The sequence below is a fragment of the Schistocerca piceifrons genome, chromosome 4, assembly GCF_021461385.2.
Source record: "Schistocerca piceifrons isolate TAMUIC-IGC-003096 chromosome 4, iqSchPice1.1, whole genome shotgun sequence".
Lineage (NCBI taxonomy): Eukaryota > Metazoa > Arthropoda > Insecta > Orthoptera > Acrididae > Schistocerca > Schistocerca piceifrons.
Window position 1 is genome coordinate 100,036,805 of NC_060141.1, and position 13,779 is coordinate 100,050,583.

General features: G+C 39.0%; 1 protein-coding gene across 1 annotated transcript in view; it reads left to right on the forward strand.

Annotated features, from left to right (window-relative positions):
- Positions 1 to 2,561: 2,561 nt before the first annotated feature.
- Positions 2,562 to 13,779, forward strand: part of LOC124796361 — a 211,235-nt gene continuing 200,017 nt past the window's right edge. Inside the window, exon 1 of the mRNA XM_047260518.1 lies at positions 2,562 to 2,622. The gene's annotated coding sequence lies outside the window, so the exon portion shown is untranslated. The remainder of the gene's footprint in view (positions 2,623 to 13,779) is intronic.

The following is a 13,779-nucleotide window of genomic DNA, read 5'->3' on the forward strand; positions in this document are numbered from 1 at the left end:
TACACGTGGGGAACACTAAAGGACGTCGTTTATCGACAAAAGCCACGCACATTGGATGAACTTCGAGAATCCATCGTACATTCAATGCAAATATCCAACTGAACACGTTGCAGTCAGTAGTTCGTGCTGCAGTTCGGAGGCTTCGTTTGTATATGGATGTTAATGGTGACCGTTTCGAACACTTACAGTGATATCCTTAAGTTGGACTTTAAGCTACACTTTCACCAAAAATGAGACAACTCCGTCAATTAGTTTGCCAGTTACGGACTTTTAAACAGTGGATACATTTTTTTGGACCCCACTGTATATTAGCGATAGGCAAAAGCAAAGCAATTACTGAATAAAACTGAAGAAGTGACTCCGCAGTATCACATTACAGAAACTTGGAATACTCTGTGCAACCAAACACTTGTTGTTATACTACTTTGCGTAGTGAAAAGTCCTCCAAAATCGATGTAAAACCAACCATAACACTTGCTGTGGTCGGTAGTGCAGATTCAGTTAAGAGTGTCAGACGTAGAATCTGTGTACATGAAATCCAAGGACAATCGATGTAAAGGCGATTCATGAGGTCCATTCTACGTATACGTAGAAGAAACGGCCGGAAATAATGGCAACATGCACCCGATGGCACTGGGAAAAATTGTTTTCCAAGCAAAGTAGATTGCGTGTGGAATAACGAATCTGTAGGGAGAAGCAGGATTAGAATAGACCTAATTTCCGCACAAGTTACAAACATCTTAGTAGAACCACCGCTGTTTCATAGTAAAAAGTTGTTAACAAACATTCCGGCTCACAGATTAACCTGGCGCTAATATGTAGATCTCAACGCTACTGAGACGAAACCATAGAATAGAATAGAACAGAAACCATAGAATAGAATAGAAGCCATAGAATCACCGATGAAAGCTCTCAACACTAGAAGAATGACCTGCTGTTTTAAATGGGAATTTTGACCTCTGATTCCCTAAACTTTCTGGAATGCATACGCATATACGGGACGAGGTGTCTAGTCCGACAAATATAGCAACAGTTAAACAATGTTTTAACTATCTAAGATTCGAGCATATTAGTTGTTAATCTCATTCTCAGAAACGTTGTAAAAATTATGGTGATAAGCACTCAGCAGATGAGGCCTCAAATCCAAATCCCATCTGTGTTCATTGCAAAAGGAATCATAACATAATGGATAACAGGTCCCAGAACATGAGAAGCAGAAACAAACAAAGAAAACTTCTGCTGAGTTCAGCATTGCGCACGATGAAGCTAAGAGTCCAGTAAGTCGCATCCCGTATGCGGAAGTTGCGACGCTTCAGTGACCGACAGAAGACGAGCAAGCTTGTTCCAGTCTTCCTGGCACACAACACTGGATTACTTCCACTATAGCAAAAACCCAATTGTTCATCAAGGTGAATTACCATTAGAAACCACTGCAGCAAATTCGTATTGTTCACAGTATCTTAATTTTCCTGAGCAGAACAAATACAGGCAGTACTTATTCTTCACATTTGTCAAGTAAGACTACAATTATTAAAAAACTTGTGAAGCGTGTTAACGGACTTGTAAAAGAAGCACAGTCACCGAACACGGATTTGACTGACTCATGAACTACGTAATAGTCAATTGCTAGTCTTTTATCTTCATAAAGAGAGAAAAACACAATGAAAATTTTACTGTGGAATGCCTGCTCAGCAATGATGCTTGTATTGTATTGTATGGAAATGGAAATGGGGACCTAGAAATGACGGAGAGGCTTCGTCCCCGCCGTAGCCCTCAGTGATTCACAACCGCACAACAGGCTACAGCAGTCCACTCACCCCACCGCAGCCCCACACGGAACCCACGGGTATTGTGCGGTTCGGCCCCCAGACGAGTGTAACCCCAATGTTAGCGTGGTAGAGTAAGCATGGTGTATGTGTACGTGGAGCAAGTGTTTGCGCAGCAATCGCCAACATAGTGTAACTGTCTGTTTTCACTTAATGTGACTTCTGTATAACCATGCTCTTTGATATAACATCCACAAATTTTATTAGTTTCTTTAGCTTCTATCATTATCCATGTAACTTTTTTATTCACTATGTATGATAATTAATGTAATTCAAACTAATCTATGGATGTAATTTAAAAGTAATATACTGTAACAGAATGAAAATATTAAAACTTTATTTGTAATACTGCTTCATGCATAGAGGAAATAGGTTTGTAATCAAGTAAAACTTGGAAGGAAGTCCCTCTGCAACGGAACTGGCTAGACGGGAATAGAAAAGATGGATCTGGTTGTCAAACTGCCAAGCTCTTGTGTGACATGAGTCAGTCGGTGGCTGCCAACCAAAGAGTGTGCATGTTGTGAACTTAAAGGGACAAGAAGAACAGCAAGATTATATAACCGAATCTCGGATGTGGTTTAATTTGGCTTATTATTCATGGCATTCTTTGGCTGCGCTGTACTACGAATATCCGACGTTAAGAAGAGAATTTACAGAGCTAATTACTCAATTACTCAGAAAGAGCCATGAATAACTTTGCCGCTTTTTTTTATTTTTATTATTTAGCGCAGAAGTTCGACACTGCGACACCTTCACCTCAAATCATCAGTTGAGTGCTGCATAATTACATGGACCGGTAATGAGGTTTCTTTTTCAATAATAAGTTTGTGTTCTGTAAACTTCACGTTGAGTCACCGTATTTTATCCTTAGCCGTTTACCTAGACAGGGTCCTATCCCAAGTGCTGCGAAAATTTAAAGTATCCTATTTTACTGAACTGAAAAGCAGTTACTGTCTGTAACAAAAGTTAATAAGCTTCGTGGAGTTGTAGAGTACATTAATGTTTAGTCAGGATAAGTTTTGAAAAACTCATGTAATTTTACGAAAGGATAGTTAAAGTTTTATCAAAGTACAATTACTAAAAGAAGATATGAAGTATCTAATTATTGACCAACAATCTTTTTATTTCATGTGTTATGTAGTTAACAGTATTTCTAATGTTGTGTTATGACTAAAATGCTCAGCCTACATCAGAGTCTAATGATAGACTAGTTCCCAGGTCTCCATGCGAATAGTCGAGCCCGATTTAAATTTCATGTTTCAGTGAACAGTAATCAAGAGGTAAGAGTTTCATTCTTATAACTTGTGTGTATTATAGTAGGCAAGTAGCTACAACTATTCATACTATACTATATTCAGGTATCACGTGTCCCACATGAGCTAAAGAGTATAAGGAAGTGAATGATCCTTGAGAATGCAAATACTAATCAGTACAAAGTACACAGTTACTTCATAACTAATTAAGTGGTAGCAATTTCTTAAAATTAATCTGACAAAAGAACCTGTTTTCCAAGTCAGTAGTGCTACACCATTGATAATCATTACCCTATAATTATCATTATCTTCCTACAGTAACGTACAGACAGCAAGCGTTATTGAGAGCCAGTTGCTGTCTGAACGTATTAATACTGCTCCTGTGTAGTTCATGTCAAATCACTTGTACGTTCTTGCTAAACTGTCTACTGTCTTGCATCTTACCAACAAAATATAATTTCAGTTTCAAGTAAAGTCAATCCCAATTGTGAACTTTCTTTATGAACCATTCTAGTACTTTGTGTAACTTTACCGAATTAGGCTGGTGACCATTTCCTTTTACGTAATTATAGTTTACTTGTTTACTAAATGAGCTTTTGTTCGATTCCCTTTTGTTCTGCTACTGCTTCCTTTCTCTAAAAACCTTTAGAGAAACAAAAATAGTCCAACACCTTTCCATTACGCACGACCAATGTCATGTAAGTATCATTCAAGAGGAGTATCATTATCGCTGAATTGCTAATTTAGTAGTATCCGCTAGAGTTATATAAGATATTAAATTTAAAGGTTATCATGTAACCCGCCATGAAAGAAATGACGGGGGGGGGGGGGGGGGGATGTTGGCCTATTGATAAGATCCTCTCTCGCTTTCGCTGCACAGCATATAGATTTTGCCAGTATATAAGGAGCAGTCAAATGAAAATGAGACATATGGAAAAAAATAAGTAGACTGTTTATCATATCAAAAGTAATCACCAAAATTGTTAATGCATTTATCCCACTGTGAGATACGACGGCTAACGCCTTCATGGAAAAGTGTTTGCGGTTGCCTATGGAATCATGACTGTACCGGAAGTGCACCTCTTCGTCCCAGAGTACATCGACGACCTCGGATGTCTTTCTTCAGGGCTCCAAAAATATGGAAATCGCATGAGGATCGAGATAGTATAAAGGTTTTGGAGGGGATTCCCAGAGAAACTTCTGCAGCCTAGTCGAAACAACCTCAGTAACAAGTGGGCCTGCCCACATTTGAGACCTGTATGATTAGATTAGATTAGATGTACTTTTCTTTCCAATACATCCATAGTGAGGAGAACCTCTGGGATGCGTAACATGTCAGGAAACAAGAACACACGAAAAAAATTTTAAAATAAGAAGAAATATGATAATGTAGTTTCCACAGATCCCAAATGAAACTGTCCTTGTGGATGTGGAAACAGTTAAAAAACTTATGTCTATTTACATTTAAAAGAATGTAAACTTTGTCACCAAATATTAAATGTTCAATACTCTTACGTGCATTTGCTAATTCTTAGGATATTGTAGCCAAGCATCATCAAATAAAAAATAAGCATTTTACAGCTCTTCTTTACAGCGATCGCATTACTGCACAAACTTTGTACGCGAGTCAGATTATACGCAATATTCAAATTATGTGATGTTATTAATAACATACACGCATCAGTCGGTGTTGCTAAGAAATTCATCCATGGAGTAGAAGGAGTTAGCCACCAATAATGCTTAAGATGACGACTGTATATTACCTTTTCTAAATTTTTTTGAGAATGTGGGAAAAGTGAAATTGGACGTAAATTTGATGGCATTCCCTTGTCTGCTTTCTTACAGAAAGGCTTAACATCAGCATATTTCAACCACTCAGAAAATGTTCCACTAATGAGACAGATTAGCCAAATAACTTAAGACACTTAACTCAGAGGCACATTATTTAATTAACCTTGTATATATATTATCATAGGTAATAGAACTTTTTGATTTTAAGGATTTTATGATAGACGTAACTTCTACTGGTGTTCTCAGGGTCATGTTCATATTATTGTAATTATTTGCAGTGACTAATCTGAGATACTCCATTACAGCATCTACTGAACCTGACAACTACATCTTTTCAGTAACAGAAGTGTTTATCGAAAATTTCAGCAACACTGCACACATCTGTTACTGATGTATCATTTACTCTTAATGCTATGTGCTCCTCTCCGTCTCTGGTGCTACCAGTCCTTTCCTTCACTATGTCCCACATTGTCTTCATTTTATTGTCTGATGTGACTATCCTTTTCTGATAGTGCATTTGATTTGATGTCTGTATTACTATCTTCAGTATTTTTCAGTATGTTTTGTAATGATCTACAGCATTTACCTCAGAGATGGAGCTGTTTCCGACATATATATTTTCCTTTTTGTCTTGCAGGATACCTTTATTCCTTGAGTAATCCATCGATTTTTTGTAGCCTTTGGTCAAATCTGGGTTAGTTTCGGGAGAAAATAGTTTTTAAATAAGTTCTTTGAGGAGCGTCCTAAAAGAACAAATTTTTGCCTTTCTGACTACCCCTCTTGAACTCAGTATTTAGTAGATTTTATTCCTCATGAGTATTAACATTTGAGAAAAGGAACTGCGTGTCAAGGTCTGAGAGGCTGCTTATTATTGGTTTTATAACATAATTTTCTTGATCAGACATTTCTATGAAGATATTATTAATGGCCACCTTTGAGCTCTTAGCTGCTCTAGTTGAAAAGTTAACAGTATGAATTAAGTTGAGTGACAATGCTACTGACTGCAGTAACTTCTTACTGGAAGAAGTTTCAAGAAAATCTACATTAAAACCACCAGCAACCACTAATAATTTATTTTAAAAAAGTAGGCCAATAGAGCTTCAAAGTGATTTATGAATGGATTAAAATTACCCGCAGTTACTCAGTATACACTTACTACCATGGATGATTTATTATGAAATTCTACCTCTGTTACACATGCTTCCATATACTGCTCTAGACAACATTTGTGAATGTCTGTGTTATTAAATTTACGGCAATTCTTGATGAATGTGGCAAATCCTCCATTTCTGCCCTGAAAAACTGAGCAGCCAATCCAAATCGTGCAACACTTCACACATCTATACCTGGTGACATGATGTTCAGAGAGGCACATTTGTCAGTTGGATTGTTTGACTCTAATTTATCAATACTGATAAGTGGTTCATTAATTTTACTTCTTACTCCTCAAATATTTTGATAGTTAGCATTTCACAATGACTGAAATAAAAATGGGTGGAAATAAAGTATCTGCTGAGTAGTGAAAATTTTTAAGCAAGAGCTGTGTTTGCTCATCCAATGTCCTAGAGTTATGCTGTTTAGCTTCTTTCTCAAATTAAAGTTTTGTTTCAATCCTGACCTCTCTTTGAACTTGACTTCTTTCTGTCCTACCCATCCTACAAAAGGTGCTACTCCAACACCTGCAACCATTGGTATTTTACCACTCATGGCAGTGTCTCTCCCCTTAAATTTCCTAGTAATAGCCCGGGCAGTTTAGCCTTCTCTCTCCTGTTGAGGTGTAGGCAATACTAATACACTCCCACCTACTGAGAGTATCAACAAGAACCACACCAGTATGTGACTTCACACCCAAGCAGCCTTTCCAACTTCAAATTAATTTTCCTGACAGAAGAGTTCAAATGAGGCTGATCATGGCACCTCAGGACAGACACAAACACCACACTGATGTGTCGCGATGCCGAAGCAGTTTTTACCAGGTCATACATACTCTATATTGTACCCAGGATGTCTGTCAGTACTGTTGCCCGGCCCACCCACAATAACCAGACTGAAGACGATCCACAGTTCACAATTCTCATTACATTTATGGCTTAGGTAGGATACTAAATTGCCTCCAAAAACGCCTTTTTATAGATACAGATCCTGAGCGATCTTATAAGCAAGAGACTAGGTTCGCTTTAGCATCAGTTTGTGTGTAATAATTCTGGGCTATACTTTACCGTACAAATTAATATGTGCTGTGTTATCAACATCTTCAGCGTGTCAAATTACCAGTGTCACTAGAGCACGTTATCCTTGCGGAAAGAAAATGAATGTTATTTACGCAACCCATATTCTGCACCCGCATGAAAGTACCTACAACAAGCGTGTAGCGAATGTTGGATTGGTCGAAGAAGACTGGGAGCAATCCCCCACCCCCACCCCCACCCCCATGCACGTTTGACTCTCGTAGATTTCAGATTTATGGCGATGGAAACATGTAAACGTATTGACAATATGCACACATCACAGGAGCGTGTATCCCATGCGTGGGACAAAATTAGAGGTAATGGCCCTCTTGTAGTCTCAGGATACAGATGGTTGTTGTTCTTGTGGTCTTCAGTCTTGAGACTGGTTTGATGCAGTTCTCCATGCTACCCTATCCTGTGCAAGTTTCTTCATCTCCCAGTACCTACTGCAACCTACATCCTTCTGAATCTGCCTAATGTATTCAATTCTTGGTCTCCCTCCACGATTTTTACCCTCCACGCTCCACTCCAATGCTAAATTTGTGATCCCTTGATGCCTCAGAACATGTCCTACCAACCGGTCCCTTCTTCTCGTCAAGTTGTGCCACAAGCTCCTCTTCTCCCCAATTCTATTAAATACCTCCTCATTAGTCATGTGATCTACCCATCTAATCTTCAGCATTATTCTGTAGCACCACATTTCGAAAGCTTCTATTCTCTTCCTGTCCAAACTATTTATCGTCCATGTTTCACTTCCATACATGGCTACACTTCATACAAATACTTTCAGAAACGACTTCCTGACATTTAAATCTATACTCGATGTTAACAAATTTCTCTTCTTCAGAAACGCTTTCCTTGCCATTGCCAGTCTACATTTGATATCTTCTCTACTTCGACTATCATCAGTTATTTTGCTCCCCAAATAGCAAAACTCCTTTACTACTTTAAGTGTCTCATTTCCTAATCTAATTCCCTCAGCATCACCCGACTTAATTCGACTACATTCCATTATCCTCGTTTTGCTTTTGTTGATGTTCATCTTATATCCTCCTTTCAAGACACTGTTCATTCCATTCAACTGCTCTTCCAAGTCCTTTGCTGTCTCTGACAGATTTACAATGTCATCGGCGAACCTCAAAGTTTTTATTTCTTCTCCATGGATTTTAATACTTACTCCAAATTTTTCTTTTGTTTCCTTTACTACTTGCTCAATATACAGATTGAATAACATTGGGGAGAGGCTACAACCCTGTCCCACTCCCTTCCCAACCGCTGCTTCCCTTCCATGCCCCTCGACTCTTATAACTGCCATCTGGTTTCTGTACAAATTGTAAATAGCCTTTCGCTCCCTGTATCTTACCCGTGCCACCTTTAAAATTTGGAAGAGAGTATTCCAGTCAACATTGTCAAAAGCTTTCTTTAAGTCTACAAATGCTAAAACGTAGGTTTGCCTTTCCTTAATCTTTCTTCTAAGATAAGTCGTAAGGTCAGTATTGCCTCACGTGTTCCAATATTTCTACGGAATCCAAACTGATCTTCCCCGATGTCGGCTTCTACCAGTTTTTCCATTCGTCTGTAAAGAATTCGTGTTAGTATTTTGCAGCTGTGACTTATTAAACTGATAGTTCGGTAATTTTACATCTGTCAAAACCTGCTTTCTTTGGGATTGGAATTATTATATTCTTCTTGAAGTCTCAGCGTATTTCGCCTGTCTCATACATCTTCCTCACCAGATGGTAGAGTTTTGTCAGGACTGGCTCTCCCAAGGCCGTCAGTAGTTCTAATGGAATGTTGCCTACTCTCGGGGCCTTGTTTCGGCTCAGGTCTTTCAGTGCTCTGTCAAACTCTTCACGCAGTATCGTATCTCCCATTTCATCTTCATCTACATTCTGTTCCATTTCTACAATATTGTCCTCAAGTACATCGCCCTTGTATAGACCCTCTATATACTCCTTCCATCTTTCTGCTTTCCCTTCTTTGGTTAGAACTGGGTTTCCATCTGAGCTCTTGATATTCATACAAGTGGTCTCTTTTCTCCAAAGGTCTCTTTAATTTTCCTGTAGGCAGTATCTATCTTACCCATCGAGAGATAAGCCTCTACATCTTTACATTTGTCCTCTAGCCATCCCTGCTTAGCCATTTTGCACTTCCTGTCGATCTCATTTTTGAGACGTTTGTATTCCTTTTTGCCTGCTTCATTTACTGCGTTTTTATATTTTCTCCTTTCATCAATTAAATTCAATATTTCTTCTGTTACCCAAGGGTTTCCACCAGATGGTTATAATAGGACAAAATGACTCATATCTCAAGAAGAATTTGTATACAGGCATGCGTTTATTGGATTGCTATTTTTTATCAATGTTGCCTATTGTAAGAATGTGATGTGTATAGGCTTTTGCAGTTACTGATCAGTCAGTTTTATGGTCGTCATAAACAATTACGGCAGACTGAAATTTTCACTCGATCGGTGATCATTAGCCCCCTCGTCATTTCTCCTCACCCACAGATAATTTCGACGTCTCTGCTGCTTTTCAATGTACACGATGTGGCACCGTGAGTTAAACTTATCAGCACAATGTAGGCATTCGCCTGTCGCCCTTATAATCATTGTTCATTATTTCAGAAAGATCTTTTAAGCAATCTGATACTGAAATTTGTTACTTTATCACTGGGTCAGTGAAATTAGTCTTCGTGGGATTGTAAAATTCTGTGGAAACGAATTCTTTGCTTACTTTATCTAATCACGTATCCGGTCCGCTGGGGAACAGTATTACTGGGAATGCGACAGTGTTTTATTTCACAGAGATAAAACTGACGTTGACAGGGGCGAGAAGTGCGCAAAGTTTAGTTCAAACTGTTCGCATCAGATGACGCACAAACATTCTACTGTCATATAGATATCTCGTCACTGATAAGACAATGTATTTCACGACATGTAGACATCACCATGCAAATGTGTAAGGTTAGGTGCGTTTGCGATTTTTGACAAACCACTGCACAGCCGTGTGTCTCCATTATCGCTGAGAATTGCTAGACCAGTGGCTCCGAAGCTGAGAGTAATTACTCCATCAGGGGTAAAATAATGTATTCTGAGGGCTAAAAACGAAAGGGTTTGATTGCATTTTGGCCACGAAGCTAAATTATTTTTAAAAGATCATTATCATTATCGCTATTTCGTTACACTTTAACACTGATTAAGTAAGCTGCCAGTAATTACATTTTTGTCGAGCGCCAATATTAATATGCACCACAGTGTGATGGAGGCTACAGCTTGCGAAACAAATGAGTGAGTATCTTCTTCCTCAGATAGTCCACCCCCTACACATGTACTTTGTGCTTTGTATTCATGACACAGACATCAGTTAAATCATTAAAAATCTCATGACAAGTGGTAAAATTTTTTATTGAAAACATATTCTGATTATTAAGAACACTTGTTAAAATATGAGGTAAAATTTTTTAACTGAAAACATTCTATTTATAATACTTATTTATAAACTACAGTTTTCATTTTGTTATCCGGGATATATATGTACAAATTTTTCGAATTTCCTACTCGACAGCAAGCTAAAAATGGCTCTGAGCACTATGGGACTTAACATCTATGGTCATCAGTCCCCTAGAACTACTTAAACCTAACTAACCTAAGGACATCACACAACACCCAGTCATCACGAGGCAGAGAAAATCCCTGACCCCGCCGGGAATCGAACCCGGGAACCCGGGCGCGGGACGCGAGAACGCTACCTCACGAACACGAGCTGCGGACGACAGCAAGCTACGTACAGTTGACTGTGAGAGGAGCAGGAGTCCGTGAGGTTAGTATTTTAAACTTTGCCCTTACGCTTTGCTAATTGTAAAACTATAGGGTAATTTGATTGGAAATTGCAGTCTTTTAAATTGGATTGGCAGTTCAGTAGAGAGATCAGTGGCATTCTGGGGATAAACAGTGTGTGTCCTTTGTACTTTCCTGTCATAAGTTCGGCTTCGATGAAGTTATTCGATAGCCGCTTGACGATCATCCTTGTTCCGTTACATACGTTTACTGAGTTGAGATTTCTGAGTAGTATGATCGGAGATCCAATTTTAACTCGAAGGCAGCGTAATGGCGTTTCTGCTACTTGCAAAGAGTTTAGAAATTCTGTAGGGAAGTTCACTCTTCCTTCAACGTTTACTATCGTGTCGATAGATTTGTTTATTTTCACTTCACTGGGAAATTTCTTTTGGACATTAAAGTTGATATCGTCGACAATATTATTTTAGTTGCCAAAATTGCATTCTCAAATAGCCAGTCCTGATTGGTATAGTAATGAACAATGTTTGGCTAAGATCGTTTTCAGCATGGGTATGTTGCAGAAATCACTGTTGAATTTAATGATACCCGTCGTCTGGTCATTAGGATATGTGCCTCCGCCTATTTGTAAAATTTGTTGGGCAAAATGTGCTTTGTTTCGTCTTTCGATAGTTCAGCTCTCATATTTTTTGTTAGTCGCAGTGACCAGAGATGTGATCTTTTTTAACATGCATTAATGTCGTCTGCTGGTGTTGACTTGGGATAACTGGAAGTGTTTACGGAAAATCTCCTGAGAGTATGAGTAGAGTACCTGCCATCACTTCAGAGATTCCTCGCAAATCTTGTAATGTTCTGTCCATGGCATCGAGTGATTTCTTATGTGCCATTGTGCACTCGTCGCAGAAGATAATTTTACCTTGCTTTAGACATTCACTCCGTCCAGATGCTCTTCAGGTTTTACGTACCGGGGATTGTTCTTCGGCTATATTCAACAGTAGTTTTAGGGCGGTATGGGCAGTTCGTCTTCCTTCCACAAGTGTGGCTGCAGTACCGGATGATGCCAGTGCAAGTACGACGAGTTACATGCGAATGTTATCATGAGGTCAGGTCCTACCTACTTCCTAATGCAGGTCATTCCATCTTGAGTGTATGCGTGCATGTGTCTCGGATTTCCTATGCATGGCAAGATCACCACTGTTCCAATGTCTTCAATGTTTCCGTCATTTGCGTCGCGAAGGCGGGGTGTATTCTTCCGTGAGTAGTTTCTTCTGATTCAGCCTAATGTACAGCATCCTTTTCACTTCTTTTTGCATACATATCTATCAGGAACTGTTGGAATACACGGTGAGTATTGAGAATGTAACTATGTTTCATTGTCCTTGATCATTAAGCGGTAAGCATAGAACTCCTTGGAGGTGACTTCTTTGTTTGTTTTTACGCCTGTTTCATGTTGGATTTGTTTCACACTAAAATGATAGCCGTCCTCTCCGTACAAAAATATTAATGGATATTGGGGGCATCATACAATCGGTGTGTCTCAGGAATGCGTTGTAGTCCTTCTCTTCTTCGTTGTACAGTTACGTCACGGCTTGTGTTTTCATTGGCCACAATTACGATGATGACTTCATCTGTTTGAGGAGCATCAAATCGATGTTCGTTTTCTCCAAGTAGTCTTTTGTCGGCTCAAATTATAACTTTATAGTCATCAGAAATCCTTCGGTATAGTGCTATTTTGAATAAGTGAATAGGTTGATTGTACTTTTGTAAGATCCTCTGTACGTCTCACATTACTTCTTGTCTCAATTCACTGATATTTGTGCATCGTTCATCAGTCTCTGCTTCTTCATTTCCGATGAAATGTACTTGCAGCAATTTATGGTATTCCTTGGGTAGTGGTAGAAACGATCCCGTCTTGTTATACATTTGTCCTCGGATGTGAAAAAAAAGAAAATCGATTTCATCTCTGTTTGTGTTGACCAAAGTGACACCGAAAGAAGTAATTTTGGAAGAGCGCGTTGTACGCTTTTACATTTTCGAGAATGTGTTTTGATTCTGGAGTTTCCCGGGTCATGTAATGCAAACATTCCTGTGGAGGTACTTCCAATGGTGGTAAACGAATTTTTTCCTCCATTCAGCAGAATCCTGGTGATTATCTACTGATTATTTTCGCTTTGCAAAATTGGCGGAAGTTATGCATTTTTCCGATTACGACGTGTTGTGTTTGTTATATTCTTTCATCGGGTCGTACTGGGAGGCTTCATTTGTCAGGTTGTACTGTTTACCTGTCCTCGTCCGCGCTTCTCGCAGGCTGATATTTTCATGGCTGGCTTGAGTTCGCAGTCTTCTACTAAAGTGCGTGTCATTTACGACCGCGGCCGAGTTTTGGTTAGTTCTGCGCATCTGACGTCACAACAGTTAGCCAATGAACAGAGAACGACGTTGCCAGAGCTCGACTGTAGTGCAGAGCACGGACGAGTGTCTTCAGTTTTAGAAACGTTCAGTGTAAATAAAATAATTGAACAAAAGCAATGCCTTGATAGCAGACTTTCTTTTATAGAAAGTTTGGAAAAAGCATTCTTTATACCAATTGCTTCATATTTTATAAATTAATTAAACCAAACAAGAAATAAGCCTCCCGATTCAGGCGATAGCAAGGAAAGGTGTTTGTATCATTCTCACAAACTTTTTCACAATAAAGAACAACGGTAATTGTTTATTTCCTGTCGTACTTCGACAAAACGTGAGAAATTCATAGCCATACTAACAGTGTTTGTCGGTATTTTGCGTGATATGTTAGAGTCCTCCAGGAGCTCTCTTGAATGACGAGTTGTATTAGTGTAATGGTTAAGGTGTTGGGCTGCTCAGTGAGAGTTTCTGAGTTCAAA